Source organism: Anser anser (assembly GCF_964211835.1).
Source record: "Anser anser genome assembly, chromosome: 14".
Taxonomy (NCBI): Eukaryota; Metazoa; Chordata; class Aves; order Anseriformes; family Anatidae; genus Anser; species Anser anser.
In genome coordinates this window covers 8,582,833-8,601,477 of record NC_139735.1, presented here as the reverse complement: position 1 = coordinate 8,601,477, position 18,645 = coordinate 8,582,833, and the positions used below count along the sequence as shown (strand labels likewise).

The 18,645-nt window shown below is 37.0% G+C and overlaps 1 protein-coding gene and 1 long non-coding RNA gene across 17 annotated transcripts in view; one reads left to right on the top strand and one right to left on the bottom strand.

The window, feature by feature from the left end:
• Positions 1-18,645, bottom strand: part of LOC310881596 — an 83,730-nt gene continuing 65,085 nt past the window's right edge. Inside the window, exon 3 of the long non-coding RNA XR_014572463.1 lies at positions 1-18,509. This is a non-coding gene — a long non-coding RNA (uncharacterized lncRNA). The remainder of the gene's footprint in view (positions 18,510-18,645) is intronic.
• Positions 1-18,645, top strand: part of EBF1 (EBF transcription factor 1) — a 312,296-nt gene that overhangs the window by 240,995 nt on the left and 52,656 nt on the right. The gene's annotated exons all lie outside the window — the stretch shown is intronic.

Genomic DNA, 18,645 nt, shown 5'->3' with positions numbered 1-18,645 from the left:
ACAAAGTTTATTATTTTATTAAATATGGCAAAACTGTTTACTGCATGCTTTTGTTTGAAAGTAAGCCTTTTTGAATTTTTCCCTGAAAATGCAAGTATTTCTGTAAATGTAATGGTCCAGGTTTGCTACCCAAACCAGTTAAGCTGAAGGAGAGGCATGGCCAATGAAGCCCAGTCAAGCAACTTTCATTATAGGCGTTATGAGACTTCTCTGACTTTCTGAGTCACTGTTGACTCAAAAAACTCGTGCCTATCTTAAAATCAAATCTTACTCTGCTTTCTGAAATATGTTATAAAGAGCACATTTTTGGTTGGTATTTTAGAACTTGAGTGGCTTACTCATAGCAGAACGATGTTTCTCAGTTTTGGTATCGCAGTAGTACCTGCATAATTTTGAGTTCACTATTGATGAAATCAAGTAATCTGGGTCTTCAGGGAATATGTGTCTAGTGCTGCTGCACCATGTGTTGTTTTAAGATAATAATAGTGTACTGATGTATTTCAGGATCTCTAAAATAATCAGAGCAATGTGAAGCAAAATGATTTGGTGTTCATTCACATCAAAATAAGTGGGAGACTTCTTTGTCGATTTCTTTCAAGTAAAAGCTGAGTAAAAAAAGAGTAGCTCATGAGGCTTCTGGTACTTCTGTCTTATACTGTGAACATGCTGTCTGGGTCTGCACTCACATCCATTCTTGCTACTTTGCCATGCTGTGCTTTCAGAGCACCTTGCTCAGACAAGTATTTGCAGTGAGTTTTGAGATATGCTGCAGAAAAAGTGGAGGTATTTGAAATAGGGTTGCTCATTTTTCATTGCTGCAGACCTGAGACACAGAACAGTGCTTTAGCTGATGTTTCAGGCCAGACCCCTTAAATAATGCACGTCCAGGATAGCCTGTGTGACTGGATAAATCTTATGACCTTCCTTCCATAGCTTCCTGAGCTGTACATAGGCTTTTATTGGGGATTGTTGTGGGCTTTGGTTAGTTAACATTTCTAAAGTGTTTCTAAGGTGAGAAGAGATCATGAACGCTGTAACTTACTTTATTTCTTGATGGAAATGAAATTCAATATGTGATTTTTTAAAGGCGTGTTAAGTCTTTTATCTTTGCTTAGGAAGGCTATAGGGTGTGGTTTGGGGGCTGATGATGTGTTGTCCTTCCCTCTTACCACTGCAGAAACATGCTGTCCTGGAGAGTTACATTTTACATTGGCTCCGTTCATCCTCTACAAGCTGTCCCTTTCTCTGACTTTTGGACAGATTTGCAGCAGGACAGCTTTCATAGGTTGTCAGATTTCCCTCCAGAGGTGCAACCCTTTCCAAAGAAAGAGAGCATCCTTCTGGAGGGGATCTTTCATCTGTACTGTGCTTCTGTCACTAAACAGGCACACAGAGAGGAATTGTTTCTTAGAAAATTAGAGGTCAGCCTTCATCACGTACCAGCTATCTGCAAGACCAAAAGAAATGCTGCAAATTTCCCTGTACCCAATGTTCCAGCTGACTAGTAAACGCTTGTGGCTTCTGTTTCTAAATGAGAAAATTCAAGTAAAATAAGACTGAGCAATTCCAGATTGGGTTATGCACGTGGATGCTGAAATGCAGCACTGATTTCCACAGGTATTGGTCTCCCTTTCAGATGCCTATGGCATTGAGGGGGTCGCCCAGCAATGCTTTTTTTTTCTTTTTTTTTCTTTTTTCTTCTGGTATGGGAAAGTAGCCATGAGGCTCTACATCCTCCTTTTTTCCCATTTCGACAGAGACTGTTCCCTCACTAATAATTACACATTTCTGCTATCTAGTGTCATAAAACAAAAACAGGCAGAAGAAAGCTTCATCTAGCTCCATATCCTAACTCCAATATTTAGCAGGTATTATGGATAGGGTATGAGAAAGAAGGTTAATGCTGAGTCATCTGTCCCCTCACATACCCTTTTGGCTTAATGTATTTGTTCTGAGTACTTTTTCAAGATAGATTTTCAAGTCTTTAAATCAAGAGAAATTGTATTTATAGAGGCAGAAGTGCAACTGATGCCCTGAAAGAAAAAGTTACTGCTTAAAGAACTGAACAAACTTAGGGAAGAAACTAGCATCTTTGCAAGGTTAGAGGGATGAAGAAGACCTTTCTTTTCTTTTTTTTTTTTTTTTCCTTTTTCTCTTTTTTTGTCTTTGGATCTTTAGATAATTCCTTGTGTGCAAGCTTGAAGGTTGGACCTCAAGTTCAAGACTCATTAATATGCCACACACAGAGGCTGAATGCAGCAGGGGTTGGCACATGTCGACTTCTGCATTTGAGGCACTGATGGTTCAATTCCCAGCATCGCTTGCTGGCTCCAGAATCATAATCAAGGACGCAGCGAGTCTCTGTGCTGGGTGAGCACTGCACAGCGCTCTTCCCCATGTCATTAAACCAGGAAGGGCTTTGGCAGTATTCCACTATAGACAATTCTCAGTGGCTACTTAGAAAAGAGTTGGAAGCCATATGGCTTCCACAGTGGAACCACAGGCAGAGAGGGCAAATGTATGAGAGAGACAGAGTGAGACAGCAGAGAGGAGAGCTCAGAGCTTTAAATATCCTTTCTTCCATTTTTCCCATTGTCCTGCCAGTGCATATCATTGCCTTCTGCTCGCTGAAAACCTTGTACTTTATTTGTTATATAAGTAAAACAAAACACATTTCTGTAATTGCTGCTAGGGTTTGTGTCTCTTATTCCATTGAAACATTTCTGATGAGTTAGAGATCTTTTAAGAAACAGAACTGGATACACTGTTCGTGTTCAAAAGGGCATGCAGTACTTCCCAACAAGACCAACAAGAGGATTGTGCTGTGTGAGTTATCCTGAAGTCAAGGAGAATTGTTGAGGCCACCAACTGCATGTTAGCACATGCTCTACTACAGAGCTTGGGAGCTAACAGCCATATTTGTGTCAACTGGCATTTCTAAAACCATTGAGGCATTGAATTTCAGAAGTTTGATCTCCGCTAGTTTAGAAATGCTACTTTCATAACCACTCAGTGTCCATGCTTGGGATGAACTTTTTGAAATGTTCCAACTATCTGCTGGAAGTAGGCAAAGAAAAAAAGCCAGATTTTGAATTTTTTTGTCTCTCCCAGTGGCCAAATTTGGCATCAGTGAGTGGCCAAATTCCTTTGGAGAATGTACTCCCGTAGTGAGATGACAGTTGAAAAGTAGAGATGTGTTTAAAGTAGAAATGCAATACATAGTTTCTGAAGAAGGAGTGGGAGCTGATGTTGGCAGCTCAGCTATATTGCTAGCTACGGGCCAGAGTCCCATTCCCTTTGTGTACAGAGCAGGAAAAGCATCCAGTTTAGGGCTGTCACTAGCAGATGTGCCTGTCTGTACACACACACATGCACAGACACATGCATCAAGAGGAGAAACAAGCAGTACAGGGGTGGTAGGATTAGCACCCAAAGCTTGGAGTGAGATCAAGTACCAGGAGTGTGCGGGGTAGTATAGTCTTTCCTTTCTAATACAGACAGGAGGCAGATCAGAGGAAACAAGAGGTCTCTTGGGAGAAGTGAAAAGAAAAACCATGATGCTAATGTTAAGAAATTGTATCGTTGTCCTGGAGGAGCAGTTTGCAGAAAGCCTGCCTGTGGAGCTGGGGAGTAAGTCTGCACATGCATGTGCATTCTCCCTGTTTCCCACCTTTGCATATGTGCACGCAAATACACACGTTGTTGGTTCCTGTGTACATAACTGCAGTGGAAATCACCGAAGAGTTCAGATCACAACAACATGTTGAATCTATTGAGGTTCATTTATGTAACCATCCTACAATCCTTAAAATAAATCCCTGGCAGATACGTTGAGATTCTGTAATTTTGTTAGAACTCCACAGCTATAGCTGTAAAACAGTTTCAACTGTGAGCTAGATTTGAAACACATCCATCCTAAATGATTTAATAACAACGATTCCTCTTTATATGCAATTTCCTAGAATTTATTTGCCATTTTCACCACTCTTACAACTCATCACTTTTATTTAAATTAAGCTCATGATTGTTCACTCTGTGTTGGAGAAGCATGTCAGAGCATCGACCCCCTCCGTGATCTGACGTCCTCTCCCTCCCAGTCTGCTGCTTAAATGCGCTCTCTGAGAGACCCCTCATCCTTCCTGAAAGGGACCTTTAGTTCTGGTTTCCCTTCATGTAGATGAAAGTGGAGCCTCTCTCTAGCACACAGGGGCCTCCCCGCTGAGCAGAGAGCACAGGTAACCAGGCTCCACCTTCCCTTCAGCTCCTTTCCTCTGGTCAGTCATTAGACCCCAAGACATACCCCACCTCCTCATTAGGACACTAATAGAAGACAGGTGGTTATTAGGAACCAGTGACTGCCAAATGCAGTTGTCTTTTCCCCTATGAAATCCCAGAGATTTGCCCTTTATCCATTGTGACATGAGAATTGTTTATATTACAAACAGAGGTTGTCTCTGAACGTGGGTGGGTTGGCCTAGGCTTGCTGGCTGAGGTTAAAATAGCAATGAAGACAAAGCAACTCAGGTTTGCTGCTTCAGACAGACCTGGTGGAAATTCCTGAATGGATCTCTGTCTGCTCACCCAAGATACTGTGTTTTCATGCTATTTTAACCTAAGTTAGTCATATCTATATGTTTTCCACCCAGTGTAACAAAGGGGTTTGTAGAAAACTTGTATAATGAGTGTAGGCAGGAAGAGGAGGCATGTGAAGAGGAGCTGATGGAGTTCTTCTGTATAGCAAGGAAGGCATGAGATGTGCTTGGTGGTTTCTGTGCTGTACTGTAAAATTTTTAGGAATGTGAGACAAGAGTTAAGATTGACACTAAATCCTTCACAGTTGGATATATATATTTGCATTTCTTAACAATTTGGGCAGTTAGTTGTCTGAGGGGCTTGTTTGGTTTTGATTTTCAATTTATCCTATTGAAAATATTCAGTTTTCAAAGTTCGGGTTTTGAGTTTCAAAGCTATTGAGAAATAGATGACCAAAACGCCTGCTGCTACTATGGAAGTATCCTCCTTATGGGGTGCTGCATGTCAGAGGTGAAGGGGTGTCTTTGGGAATACACAGAGGGTCCGAAACGAGAGAGAGCTGAGAGACAGCCACATTGCTTGCTGAAGGGCAAAGCGTCATACAAGTGGCTGGCAAGGAGCCCGTTCCTTTCTGAAGGTCAACAGCGTGCATGCACATTTCACTGAGTTTTCTTTATAAGTGGGTCAGCATTTACTCAGCAAATGATTAGAGCAGATGGTGTAATTTAGAATCTATGACAAAACTTTTAATAGATCAGGGCTAACACGATGACAAGGAGCTCTGTGCCATTCTCCGTTCCTGATTCCTGCTTTGCCTTGGGGTAAAAATCATGCCTGGGGTTGGATTTTCTAGACTGCTCATTCCATCTGAGCAACTCAAACCACTTGTTTGAGCATCCTGTACGACTGATCCTCGTCTTTGTGTCGTCCTGTATCCTTTATTGTTATTGTTTTAAAATGCAACAATGAACTGATGGTGGCAGGAAGGCATCAAACAGGTAAACATGGTCTCTTCAAGGAACAGAGGTTTGAAGGAACAAACCACAGTTTGAAGAAAGTAACAAAGGCTGCATTTGTGTATTTTGCTCTGTGGAGCTGAAAATATCTAGTAAATTGATCCCGTGGGAGTAATAAATACACATTACTTTATCTTGTACTTCATGTCCTATACCCCTGAGCCTTGATAGAACAACACCACTTAATAGACTTAAAAAAAGAGTAATTACAGTCATTGGTTGTGTGATATTTCAGCCCTTCCAGCCCTGCCTGACCTTCTAATTTAGCTCACCGTGTCTAACTAATGCATTTATATTCATCTTTTATGAAGCATGTGTAGTACAAAATTGACTTTGCAGCCTTTAGCAAGCTGTCTTACCAGGTTTAGGATCTGGTTAGTACAGTGTAGGGTATAGCATATGTACATTTACAGCAGAATCTAGCGTGCATATGGTTCTGATCAACTATTGCTTGTTATTCTTTTGGAAATAAAAAATATTTATTCCACTTCATCCCCCCCCTCCCCTTTTTAAAGCTTTTATTCATTGCGGCATTATTTACAGCTAAACATGCAGGCAGAAAGATGCAAGCATTTTTAAAATGATTACCACTAATGTTTCTACTTGTCAGAAGTGCTTAAATTTTCCTGCACTTTGTCTAAAAACTTAGCACTTTTACCTTTTAAGAATTACAAATTTATAAGATCTTACTAGGCTGATTTACAAACACAGCTGACAGTTTATGATGAATGATGTTGCAAAATGTACAATATGTTTCTCTGTCATTTCTATGCATGTATATATTAAGAGGAAGATTAAGAAGAGAGAGAACCCCGCTCTGAAAGAAACCCGTGAGTTAGAGAGCACAGAGAAATCTCTCTCCTGTGTTTCCTCATAACTTCCTGCTCACTTCACTCATCCAGTAGAGCACAATTGTTCTCTGTGCATTTTCTTCCACCATATGGTATCCTCATTACCATACACTAAGGGTCCATATGGGGAACTTGTGAAGTGAACTGTATTCATTTTAACTGCCAGATGAGCAGCCTTTTGCTTTGCAAGCTTAGCTTAAGTCATCTGCTGTCTTTATGTTGTTATGGCAACACAGCACCAATAAAAAATCCTAATCTACTGTAAGTGTCTGAGATCACAGTATTTTAAATGCTTGCCGTAACTGTCCTCTAAGTGAAGATGCTTGTTGTTATTGTATGACAAAGGGTTATTGTCTACTCCAGCAGGTGGCAGTAAAGAAATTTTCTTTTTTTTAACCTTTTATATATATTATATATATATACATACATATATATATATTCTTTTTTCTCCCTCCTCTCCCCTCTGTGTCAAAAAGTCATAGATTGCACATCATGGTCAGTCATCTGCATTTTGTAGGATTTCTGCTGCTGCAGACAGAATTGCAAGTGATGCTTTTAAGGTGCATCTCAAATACTAAAGACAGTGAAGTATGCAACTGTAGTGGCAGCTCATGTGCTTTACTGGCAGAGAGACCCAGGCTCATGTACCACTTCACCGGAATTCTGAAGCCTTCATGTCCGTGCAGCTATTTCTTCTTTGGAGTTGTTTAGTTACATTTCCAAACTCCTGATTCAAACACAAAGCTAATTAAGAATATCTTAAAGTAATGGAAGTCGGCAGCAGCATCCTTAAATATAAATCATTTTCACTTCCGCAGGCCACATGATATGTTGCATCTCTGTCTCTCTGTCTGTATTGAAAGTGAATGTTTGTAGTCTCAGTTCATCAGTTCACATTAGCCTCATGCTGAATATTTAAACACAGAACAATTTGAACGCACCATGAAGAGAGACAGTGACTGCACTTTCACTTGGAACAGCAAGGGCTCATCTAATAATAATTTAGTAAATCAGCCATTTAGTGGCTCAGTTGTACACTGCATTGTGCCAAATAATATTCAGTTCAACTGTATGCTGGTAAAATTGAAATTCAGACTCCAGTCACGTGGCACTTTTTTGCTCAATGGAGAGATGAAATGGAAAATCACCCTCCCAATAGACTGAATGTAGTGATTTATCAAAAATATAGCAGAGTGACAATATAAACAGGATTTGGTATTACGTGGTACAATCTATTCTAATTAGGCTTTTTATTAGCTTAGTTTCTACTACACAGATTATGTGATAATTCAGGAATTGCATTTACATCTTCAATTATTGTATATGTGAAGAAAGAGCAGACATGCAGAGTTATTGCAAAGTTACTGTCCTTTAAGGCCCAGTCCTGTGGGAAGTGTAGTGAGACCTTTATTGCTGTATTTCCAGCGCTGACTCTCGAGGAACACCATGCCCTTAGGAGCAATGGGGAAACACGGCTGCTGCCTCTCCTCCTCATGAGGTGCCATGGATGTTACTTCATAGCACGAAAGCAATATCAGATTAATTTCTTTTCCCTGTTTAAGGCTATCATGATTTGTAGGGAATGGTAATCTCATACTAGACTAACTGAAATAACTGTGGGAAAAAAAAAAAAACAGACAAAAAAAAAAGACAAGCTCTTGGGTGCACGTGCCTTGCTTCCTGCATGCTGGCTGTACCTTTTCTCACCTGTATCAGTGGGTCTAATAAAAGATATTACCTCACCCTACAAAACTTGCCTCGGTTGTAACCACAGACCATTGTGACTTCAGCCAAACAGCTACCTGTTAAGGCTGTCTCTGATGAAGATGGGGGAGAGAGAATATTTTCCTAGAAAGTACGTTGTGAAGTTTAATTGGTTCCCATTAAAGTGGTGCTTTGAGATCTTTGAATGCAGGGCATTGCAGAAGTGTGATGTAATGTCTATAATCTCACCTACTGTTTCCATTTCTAGCCTGGTTTTAGGTGTTAGGCAGTGGTTTACGTGGTGATGTAAAATGTGATTGCAGTGTATTTCTCACAACACAGTCCAATTGAGCAGCAGAAAAAGCATCCTCCTTACCATCATGATGCCATTTAGCAGAGTGCTGGAAGCAATAGGATGCCTGTTGTCGTAATTCTTCTAAGAAATAGAGAGTTTCACAATCTATACTTAACTGCTGACACTTGAAAACTCAAACATTTTGGTAAAATGAATCAAGCAGTAATGTTTCTTTTATGAGATCTCCTCACGGGAAGGGAAGGTTTGGCACCATTTGGAGATCAGGCTCAGTGATCCATCATAGCAAAGTCAGCTGTCCTGGCGCGTCTCATAGGTCACTCGATCGAACCGGTGGCTCTTACAACTATATTATTGCTTATGGAACAGTAATTGAGGCTCCATGGTTAAAAATTACCTGGTCTAATAGGCAGTGAACAATTTGCACTCAATACAATTATAAGCCAAATCATTCATTTCATAACACTTGGACTAATTTATTTGTTGACCTTTTAATATCCATAGCTCTTCAGTAGTATTAACTGCAACTCAGACAAAATCTCTTGTTCATTTTACTTTCATTGATTTTTTTTTTTTCCATTGAGGCAATAACCATTGTTTGAGTACAACCTTTTCTTTCTGTTGTAAAAGTCAATCATGTAACTTATGTTGATATAACTCAACTGGACTGAAATGTCCTCTAAGTACAATAGCATACAATCTCATGCTACTTGTATAAACACGGATATGCATTTTAGTTTTGTTTTAAGGAATGTTTTGGAATCTATTTCTGACTATAGATGACACTTGATATGCTCGCTGAGAAGAAAATGGAAACAAAACAGAAGTATTTTTTAAAGCAGCACCACATATATATTGCACATTTTTTGTTCATATATGGGAGATCTAAGATACAGAAAATTTAGAATTTGTCTCAGTTATTTTAGTTCTGTACGATGCGTTCTTTAGGGTGAGTATTTACTAATTCTATAGTCGTAATTTCATCTGGACGGAGTATCTTGTCTCTGGAAATCCTTGCATTTTACAGAATAGAGATGATTAATTTTTTCCGTGTGAGCTTTTGACATATAAAATGTGTGCAAGAGTATTATTTTATAAACAGGAAAGAAATTTTAGGAATGTTTTGGTAATCTGAATTTTCTTTCAGTTTTACAGCTTAAAACTAAGAGTTTTTGATGATCAAAAAAGTTATTGAAATGTTAATGTGTTTTGAAAAATCAGTGGTGAATTTTGAAGCAATTCCATAAAATATGTGGGTGAAGTAGAAATAGTAATCTTTTCACTCACCACTAAAAAGGAGCCATAGATAGTGTAAAATGGTGTACCAGCTTTTATATCATGGAAGTATACAGGAAAGGATATTCTTACCACTGTGAAATGTCAGATAAATTTAATTTTTTACCTATACTCTTATTCAACATTTATACTCGCTTTGGATAATTTTAGTTGACTTTTTAAGGACAAATATTTAAAAAAAAATAGTATCAGGAGAAAAATACCTTTTGTTTCTAATGAAAAAAAAAAGTTGAATGCTTCTTAGCATATATGCTAGGAGGCACTTCAATGAAGTAGTCTGTCTGAGCTAAAGCCTCTTTGTATAATAAAATACTGTAAGTCTTTTGAACACATAGTTATAAAATATAATTGTTACATATTTGGCATTTTATGCTTCCCTAGAAATTACCACTTGGTATCTACACCTAATCTATGCTCTGTCTTTTCATTTCAATTGGGTCTGAAGTGGTCCTTCGTTGTAATGAGAATGCCCCTTTCAAGAGAATTCTTTTAATTATACCGATGATAAAATGTAAGTGAAAGTAGTCATTTCTAGAGGTTATGACTGAGCAGTGTTTTAACTGTAATACTAAAATCTACCTACGTTATTCCAGTCTCTATTTCAACATTTTTATGCACTCTCTCTCCACAGAACATAGTGGAATATCATTGTAGGTCAGAATTTCAGTGTGTCTTATTTTTCAGTTTTCTTCCTGCTATTAAAAGTAACCTGAACTCTCAATTTCTAGCTACTATCACTTCCTACCTGAAGCACACAATTGAGAAAAATCTTCATTATTTGACAGAGTGACAGTTTCACAGATCTTAAAAATATTCTGTCATTTTTTTTCAGTCTTCATTAAAACAAAATGCAGAGGGATTGTTTAATTAATTTCATATAGGTGAGCATGTGTTTTTTACAGAAAATACATAGTTTGGTGTACTTACGGCAGATATTTATATGAGTAAAAGCACTAATAAAGAACAATTCCGAAAATGAAACAGACAAAACACATATATACAAGTTACACATTAATTGCTAGATAGCTCTGCTGATTGAATTCAGATGACATTCTTGCCTTGCAATACCAAACATAATTATATATCTTTATAGATTTAAATGCAGTCAAGTGAATTATGCCACCCAATACATTCCAGATTTGACCTAATGGGAGAACAATTTAAAAGGGGTACAACTTGACCTGTGTTTGGAAATTCTTTGTGCATACAAATGGTAGGAAAAAGATATCAGCCTATTTGCTAAGTAAAATGTTTTTCACTGTTACAAATACATAATTGGATATCTACATTGTACCACATACAAAATTGCAAGGCATGTTTAATCTTTTTTAATCCCCAGTATTCTCGGGAATTTTTCTAATTGGCACGAGAATATAATCTGCAGAATAAAGCTCCTAAAACAGCCTGTGCAGGATCTTGAACGACAGTCTCAGAATTTAGTGTCTCTGTTCATTTTACCAAATTCTTTTTAAGTTTGCTTAAGTCCAGACCCTTCAAATAATTTAAAACATTCTTCTTCTTCCATAAGGGGACTTTGACAAGTTTCCAAAAATATATGGGTATAAAATGGTCAGGAGAAGACTGTGAGTAATAACTCTTTTTCTCTCTCTCTTTTTTTTTTTTCCTTCCAACTCTCATCTGCAGCTGTTTTCAAGAAACAGGAATGTTAATACTATGGAGAACAGAGGAAGAACTATCACAAAATCTTATGTGTGCAAAAATAAAGACAAAAAAAACCCTAAAAGCTCATTAAATTCAATAATGAACATCTGCTTCAAAGTACTGTAGGTGCTGGTAGAAATGGTTTGGGGTAAATTTTCAAAAAGAAGTGCTTGAGGTTCCTATCTGAGATTGTGCGTGTTTCTTTGTATGTTTTGCCCAGGGACTGCAGGTGGATGTGGCATAAAGGAAAAAATTAGCGTGTGAAATATGCTTTTAGGTCACTGGGGCCAACCTTTGAATCAGATGGAAGAGAATAATCTAATGCTCTCTATTGTTTGTTCATATGTTCGTGGGTAAATCGGGAAACCTTTTTGTAACCTAGATAGATGGGAATAGTATGAGTCACTGTAAACTGGTAGGATGGAGGAACTTCTGTAAAGAAAGCTGGTGAAGAGTGTTTGTTAGCCACTGAATTGCACTTAAGTGGACTTATCTATTAATGATCTAGTTTATAGATAATTGATTTTGCCTTCTAGTGATTCACTGGACCTGACAAACTGATCATAGTTTGAAAGAGGGGATTGCATAACTAAGGAAAACCATGTGCAGAAAAACTGGTCTTTGCATTGCTGGGTAAATGCTGCAACCTCTTGTACAGCATGAAAATGTGTTTCCTTTCATGCTCTTGCTATGTTTCATACTGAGGGGATCTGTCCTTAGATCCTCACAGTGTGAGCTTGCAAGATAACCCGTGGGAAATGCTATAGAAGGTGCCAGAGAGTTACCGTTTACTCAATCTCTTAATGAGAGTGTTAGTGAATCCCAAACATGACTGACAGCTACCAGATACCAGTTGATGTGCTGTAGGATGTAAATAGATATGAGAACAGAATGTAGTAATTTCTACCAATTTTGTGTTGTGGGCATGGCCTCATGGGTTAAAAACTGACAACTCTGAATAGTTCCATCTCTAAATGCTATAAATGCCTTTTTCTGGTGAATTTATCTGGGGAAATCCATACTGTAAACATATTTAGGAGAATCAAAAGTTCTGCAGCCATCTGAGGGATATAGTTGAGAGTCTTTATCAATCACCAATTGATAATTCAATCACCATTGGCTAAAGTCCCTAAAAGAGGGACACTTTTATAAACACTGGCAGTGTGATTTTAGTTCTGCTTATCAGCTTTCACACATCCACTCTTCTCTCTTTGACTTAGAGACCTAGCATTAGCAGAGAACTCCAGAGTTTTCAGCAAGAGAACTGTCCAAATTACTTGCCAGATGCTTCAGTTGATGATAATATGGTGGGAGCATCCAGACTCTCAAATGTCAGTTTATTCAAAGGGTTATTCCAGTGCAACTATATTAATGCCAGTTTATTCCACGTTACTGTGTATCTAGATGAGGTACACATCTGTGCCAGCCACTAATTCGGTTGCCATTGTTACATGCCCATCATTTATGGAAATGAAGACCAGCAGCATGAGTGGTGTGGATTGAAAAAGGAGGCTGATACTTTTTTGTGTGTGTCTAAGTATATCAAATTAACAGGAGGATAATAGGGGTAAGATGGGAGACTTGCAAGGACAGACTTACGGATGATCACCATCATTTTGTTCCTTCTTTTGTCATCAGTATTTCCAATGGAGATTTTTTGAGTAGGGTGTGTTTTCCTTATTGCTATGCATTTATCACCTTTGTGGTTAAGAGGTGTTTTAATCATTGATTCTCAACATTTATGGCTAGATGCCTGCTCACATTTGCACATCAGTGTTTGTTCTTCCTGCTGCCTCATATAGGCTTTCTATATTTTATTTATAAGGTTGGCTCATTGTGGAGCAGGTGGTAAGGTCATGCATGACCGTTTTTAGTGCTGTAGAGTTAGGCTGTGATTTTCAGTCTGGGTGGAGGCTGATGAGACTACAATGGCTTGGAAAAGCTAAGGTTCTAGCTCCCACTGTAGACTTATTTTCTGGAAATTGCCATTGAAATTCAGTAACAGGACTGATTGAGTGCACTTCCATCCTATAGGCAGCGGTAAGCAGAAGCTTTCTTTTTTTTTTTTTTTTTTTTTTAATCCCTCAAGTGAGCTATGTTGTCTTTCTCATTTTGCTTCCTGTCGTTGTGATATGGTGTTTACTTCTTCAGTATGATTCAATTATAATATATGGAAACAATTCAGTTGTTTGTTTGGTAGAGAAGTTTTCATCTTTATGTGAGTACAAAAATCTTTTTAGTGAAATGGCCCTGCTATTTTATACTTCCCATGAAACTGGCTTAGTTTGCTCAGTTTTACAGTAAATGGAGGATCTCTACATTTAGAATGTCTTTTATGAGTCTTTTATAAAAATATAATTGCTGAAAATGATACAATAATGCAATGCTCCCGGTAGATATGGAAAGATGGGAGGTGATGGGCAGGCTGAAACTCTTGTATACCAAGCTATATGACTGGCATTTTAGATCTGTGGCATCCTTCTAAATGGCTCTCTACCTAACGCTATCTTTGCCATTAGAATTAAAAAGATGTGTTCACAACTTTATCTTTACTGTTTTATTATTATTATTGTATAGTGCATATACAATTTCTAAATTTAAAACTTAGTTTTAGTACATATCCTATATTAGTACATAGAAAGTTTCACCCATTGAAAAACAAAGGAAAATTTTGAGCACAAAATATTTTAATTTTTACTTGAACTTGCAGAACATGACCTTTGCAAGGTGAAGGAACTGGAGTCTGCTGTTCAGTATTTTGACTGTAGAAGAGGTTTTTTCTTGCAAGTAGCCATGAGAGTAGGAAGTTAGAAGGCAGAGCCAGGAGGTCAGACATAAGAGTCAAGGAAGTATGAATGACATCATCATCCCTAAGTACCCTCTCAGAAGATGAATGAGCTCTCTCTTGTATTACAATGCTAAAGAGCATTAGAAGGTGATATGATATCTAGACAACACATAAGATAAATGCCTCACAGTCCGCTAGAACTGCTTCCCCCCCACGCCCTCCACAAGTACATAAATCCTTTGGTGGTCTCAATAATACAATATGTGGCTGATGAGTATTATATATTGTGGCCAGCTTTTTCTTGACAAAATTCATTTAGATTTAACAAGTACCTTGAACACTGTCTAATTTAGTTATCAAAGCTGAATAACTCACTATAACTCTAGATACCCTTTTGCTGACTAGATTCACAGCAGTGTTGGGACAAAAGTGGATATATTCACTAGACACCCTATTAAAAAAAAAAACAAAGGCAGATGTCAACAGCAGAGATTTTTTTTAAAGCTGCCACAAAATTTGTTGATCATGATAGAACTTGACACAAAATGTGTCTGTCATAATAAAACTTGAAATGAAAGTTTTATGATATTAATGAATTCCTACTAAAGGGAATGCATGTCACAAACAAAACATGCAAAGTCACTGTAATATTGGTCCAGGGTACATTTTGTCAGAAGAAGATTTTATTTAAATTATGTTCATCGTGCTTTAAAAGCACAGTCATTCTCGTATGCTTTATATAATCCTTCCTGCAGTGATTTTGGAATATGCAAAGTCACAGCAGACTTTACTACCCTATCTCTTCTTGTTCTTCTCTTCTTCTCCTTTTTTTTTTTTTTTTAATGTAAACATCCCTTACTATTTTCAGGAAGAAAATTTAATAGATATAGTTAATTGCATTTTTGTTTCACAAAATAATAATAATAATAAAATCCATCAGTAGAAAATCAGCTTCAGCTTTGGAATAGAAATGGACTCTGGATCTGTGTTGTGTAGCTGTATGGAGGGCAGAGTTCTGATGCATCATATTTAATCTCTAAAGTAATATATTATAATTTTTAAAAGTAATATATAATGATAATTTAAATAATGTTTTAAAGAATATATAATAATATTTTAAGTAATATTTTAAATAAAGTACTATATTATAATATTTTACTCTTTTCAGTATTTGCTCAGTTATTATTTTTATAGAAATAAAATGATGCTCGTTTGAAAAAAAATGCAAGACAAGAAGGCCCTGAAACTAAATGCTGCGTAGTCCTCTATTCTAACCTGAAAGCTGTCAGACTTTTTACATTAGTAGAAGAGTGGATCTTTTTTGACAAATGCCCCCATAAATTAGATATTAGCTTTAGTCAAACTCTGTCTTTTCAGGAAATATTTCCACTTGCATATTCAATTGGAAGGACTTTACATGATGCCCACTTACTGCTATGAAAATCTATGTTTCCAGGAGGAAGGCAAAGAATAATTTCTGTCAACAACAACAACAAAAAAAATCTGGAATAACAGACCTTGAGCTTGTGCAGAGATTTCTTTTTGTAGAATGTGAGTTTCACTCACTTTTTGACGTCTGTCTGCTTCTCTGTCCACCCATCTATCTGTTTATTACCATTGCAGTGGTAACATACAGTATCAATTGGATTTTAAAAGACATAGATCTTTTATATTAGCTGTCCTTTTTTATAATACCTTTTACAAATTTAATCAATGCATTTTAATATACTATATAGTTTAAGTGCAATATACAATAAATATTCAAGCTTCATCTTAAACATGCTCTAGCCTTTAAATTGTTAAAACTGCAGTGCCCTTTCAATCTACTTACATAATGTCATAAAATATACATTTCAAGGTAAATGAAGTCAGCTACTTCAATTTAGTCCCTCAAACTGGTAGTAAATGAGAGGTTAACACTATGGTGCCAAACCCATTATTGAGTAAATTTAGCACCTTGGACAGCTCTGTAAAATCTTTATTGCTTTCCTGACCTGCTCGTCATGTTCTGTCTATGTGTTCAGTGGCTCTCAGCTCTGATTGAAAGGCAATATATTAGATCCCGAACACAAACATGCTCGGGGGCTGCTTCACTGTGAGCGTAATGACATGGAGGTGAGAACAATTTTCTGGTCACCGCAATCCAAGCACCTTGCAAGGTCTGTTGCTCTAACTTATAGAGGACTTTGGGGGTTCCTTTGTATGTGAAGTCATAATGGTAGCTTCTACGGTAATTTAGGCAGAGCTGCAAAAGGTTTAAATGCATTCAGAAAACAAGAAGTTAATACCTTGAGCATGTCTGTAGTAGCATTTTATTGTGTATCTTTAAAGCTAGTTTGTGTCTGTAAGAACTACCGTCAGCTCTGGAATAGAAGATACCAGTATCTGACACAGGAGTTTTTGTGTAAAATCTACTTTGTATGATCTGAAAATGTCATAAACAAGAAATGCTTTTATTGTGTGAAAATATTGTTAGACAAAGTATGAAACTCAAATTTACAGGCCATGAAGATATTGGAAAAAGATAACCATTGACTAGCTAGGAAAATTGAATGCTACTTGTCAAGCATACTTCAGTAAACCATCATGACAATTAGTTTTATTTACATACAGTATAATATTGCATCAAATAACTTCCAATATTTAGGAACTGCAATATATTTGATATCAGGTAGAGCAGCTGTAAGATTCCATGTAATTATTAACATTTTTTAACATGGTCTTCAATCTCTTTTTAGATGCATTCTGAGATTTTTAGCTCAGCATTACATAAATAACTATGATTAGTTAGGTGGAGCAGAATTGACTATTTAAACTTCCTTTTTTAAGCATAATGACAGCTCAGGTTAACAATATTCCAAAGCAGTTTGTGGGCTCTGTATCACATTTTAATTTTGCATTAGTGAAATATATAGTGCAAACAATTTCTACTGAAGTGAAATAAATCCTAGTTTGCAAAGTCAAACACCTGTGTAGTAATTTTCCATCTACAATCATATTTGAAAAAGATAACATTTTTCAGAAACACTTCTCCAGTTTGTATCTTCAACATGAGGCAAAAAGGGCTACTTAGTGTTCTGATGACTCTGGTAAAGCAACAAGGATTGATTGTACCTGGATGTTGCTTGCAGTCTGCTTGTCCGTGATTATACAGCTAGTGGTTGTGGTCAAGCTACGTGAAGGAAAAAAAAAAAAAAGAAAAGAAAGGCTGTAGCAAACTAACTCCTCAGAATCTGTTTCAATGTAGCAATTCAAAACTCTTTCGATTATATATTACATCTGACTTCATATGTGGAAAATAATTTAAATGTGTGTTCTGGGAGAGGGGTGTGCAGCAGAAGGCAAGCCTAAATGTTTACTGGGAGTACAAAAATCCTCCATCTCATTTTTGAATTTAGGACATTATATATGTCATAAGTAGTTACTGCAGTATGACAACTGTTTTATCTTATATTATAGAGAATTTAAAATTGAAAAAAATGCTAATATGCATCTAAAAGCTTGTCATTTGAAGAGTTGTTCAAGGATTTTTGAAGAGGTTATGGTGACAGCAAAATGAACGCAATTATATCTCTATTTTCTGATCAGACTCTACAGTATATGAAAATTGAGCATTACTGTTTCTTTTTGGTATAAAATATGGCTATTGTGTAAAATATTTTAACTCTAAAAGTTTAACTTTGTAGAAAACTGTAAAATACTCAGAACTGTTTCTATTTTTGTAAGCTACCTACAGAAATATACCACGATGAATAGCATCGTGTTAGTTTATTAGAGCATCATGCAGGGGCTGGCAATTACAAAAATATGGTGTTTTACTTAAAGGACAGTCTGGATTGTTTTTGATCAGGCAATTGGGAATCTGCTAGGTGCCTTTAAAGAATATGAAAATAAAATTAGTCTGGGTTAATTCTGTAATGCTTTTTTCTTTTTTTTTTTAACATTTTCTATCAGGATTCTTGATAGAGATTTTTCCACACTTTAAAATGTAAGAACACAGGAAATGCTAGCATTACTTGAGTGCCCATTTAAAATGCTGTACAAATAGGAACAAATAAGAAAATGGAGGGAGAAAAAAAAGAGGAATAAAAAGTTAATTTATGCCCCCAAATGAGAGCTATATCCAAGACTGCTCTAACTTCTGCTGTCCATGCTGGGATTTTTTTCAAGGAAACACTTCATGGCACTGGGCCATTCTCACATATTGCATGTATTTGTGTACATGAATCCCACCCTGACCTGTCATACCAAGATACAAACCAAAGAAGTTGAAAGGTTACATTACCAGTAGCATAGAACTGATTGGATATCTTCTGAACGTGGCCTGCTGGGTAAGGTCACAATTCCTGCAGTATGCAATTAAGAAAAAAATAAACACATTGAAGGGATTCATAACATGCTCTGAATGACATTGATTGCAGTAATCTAGTAAATGACCTCAGGATTGTATTCTGCAATAAACCGATGAGTGGTTTATGGTGC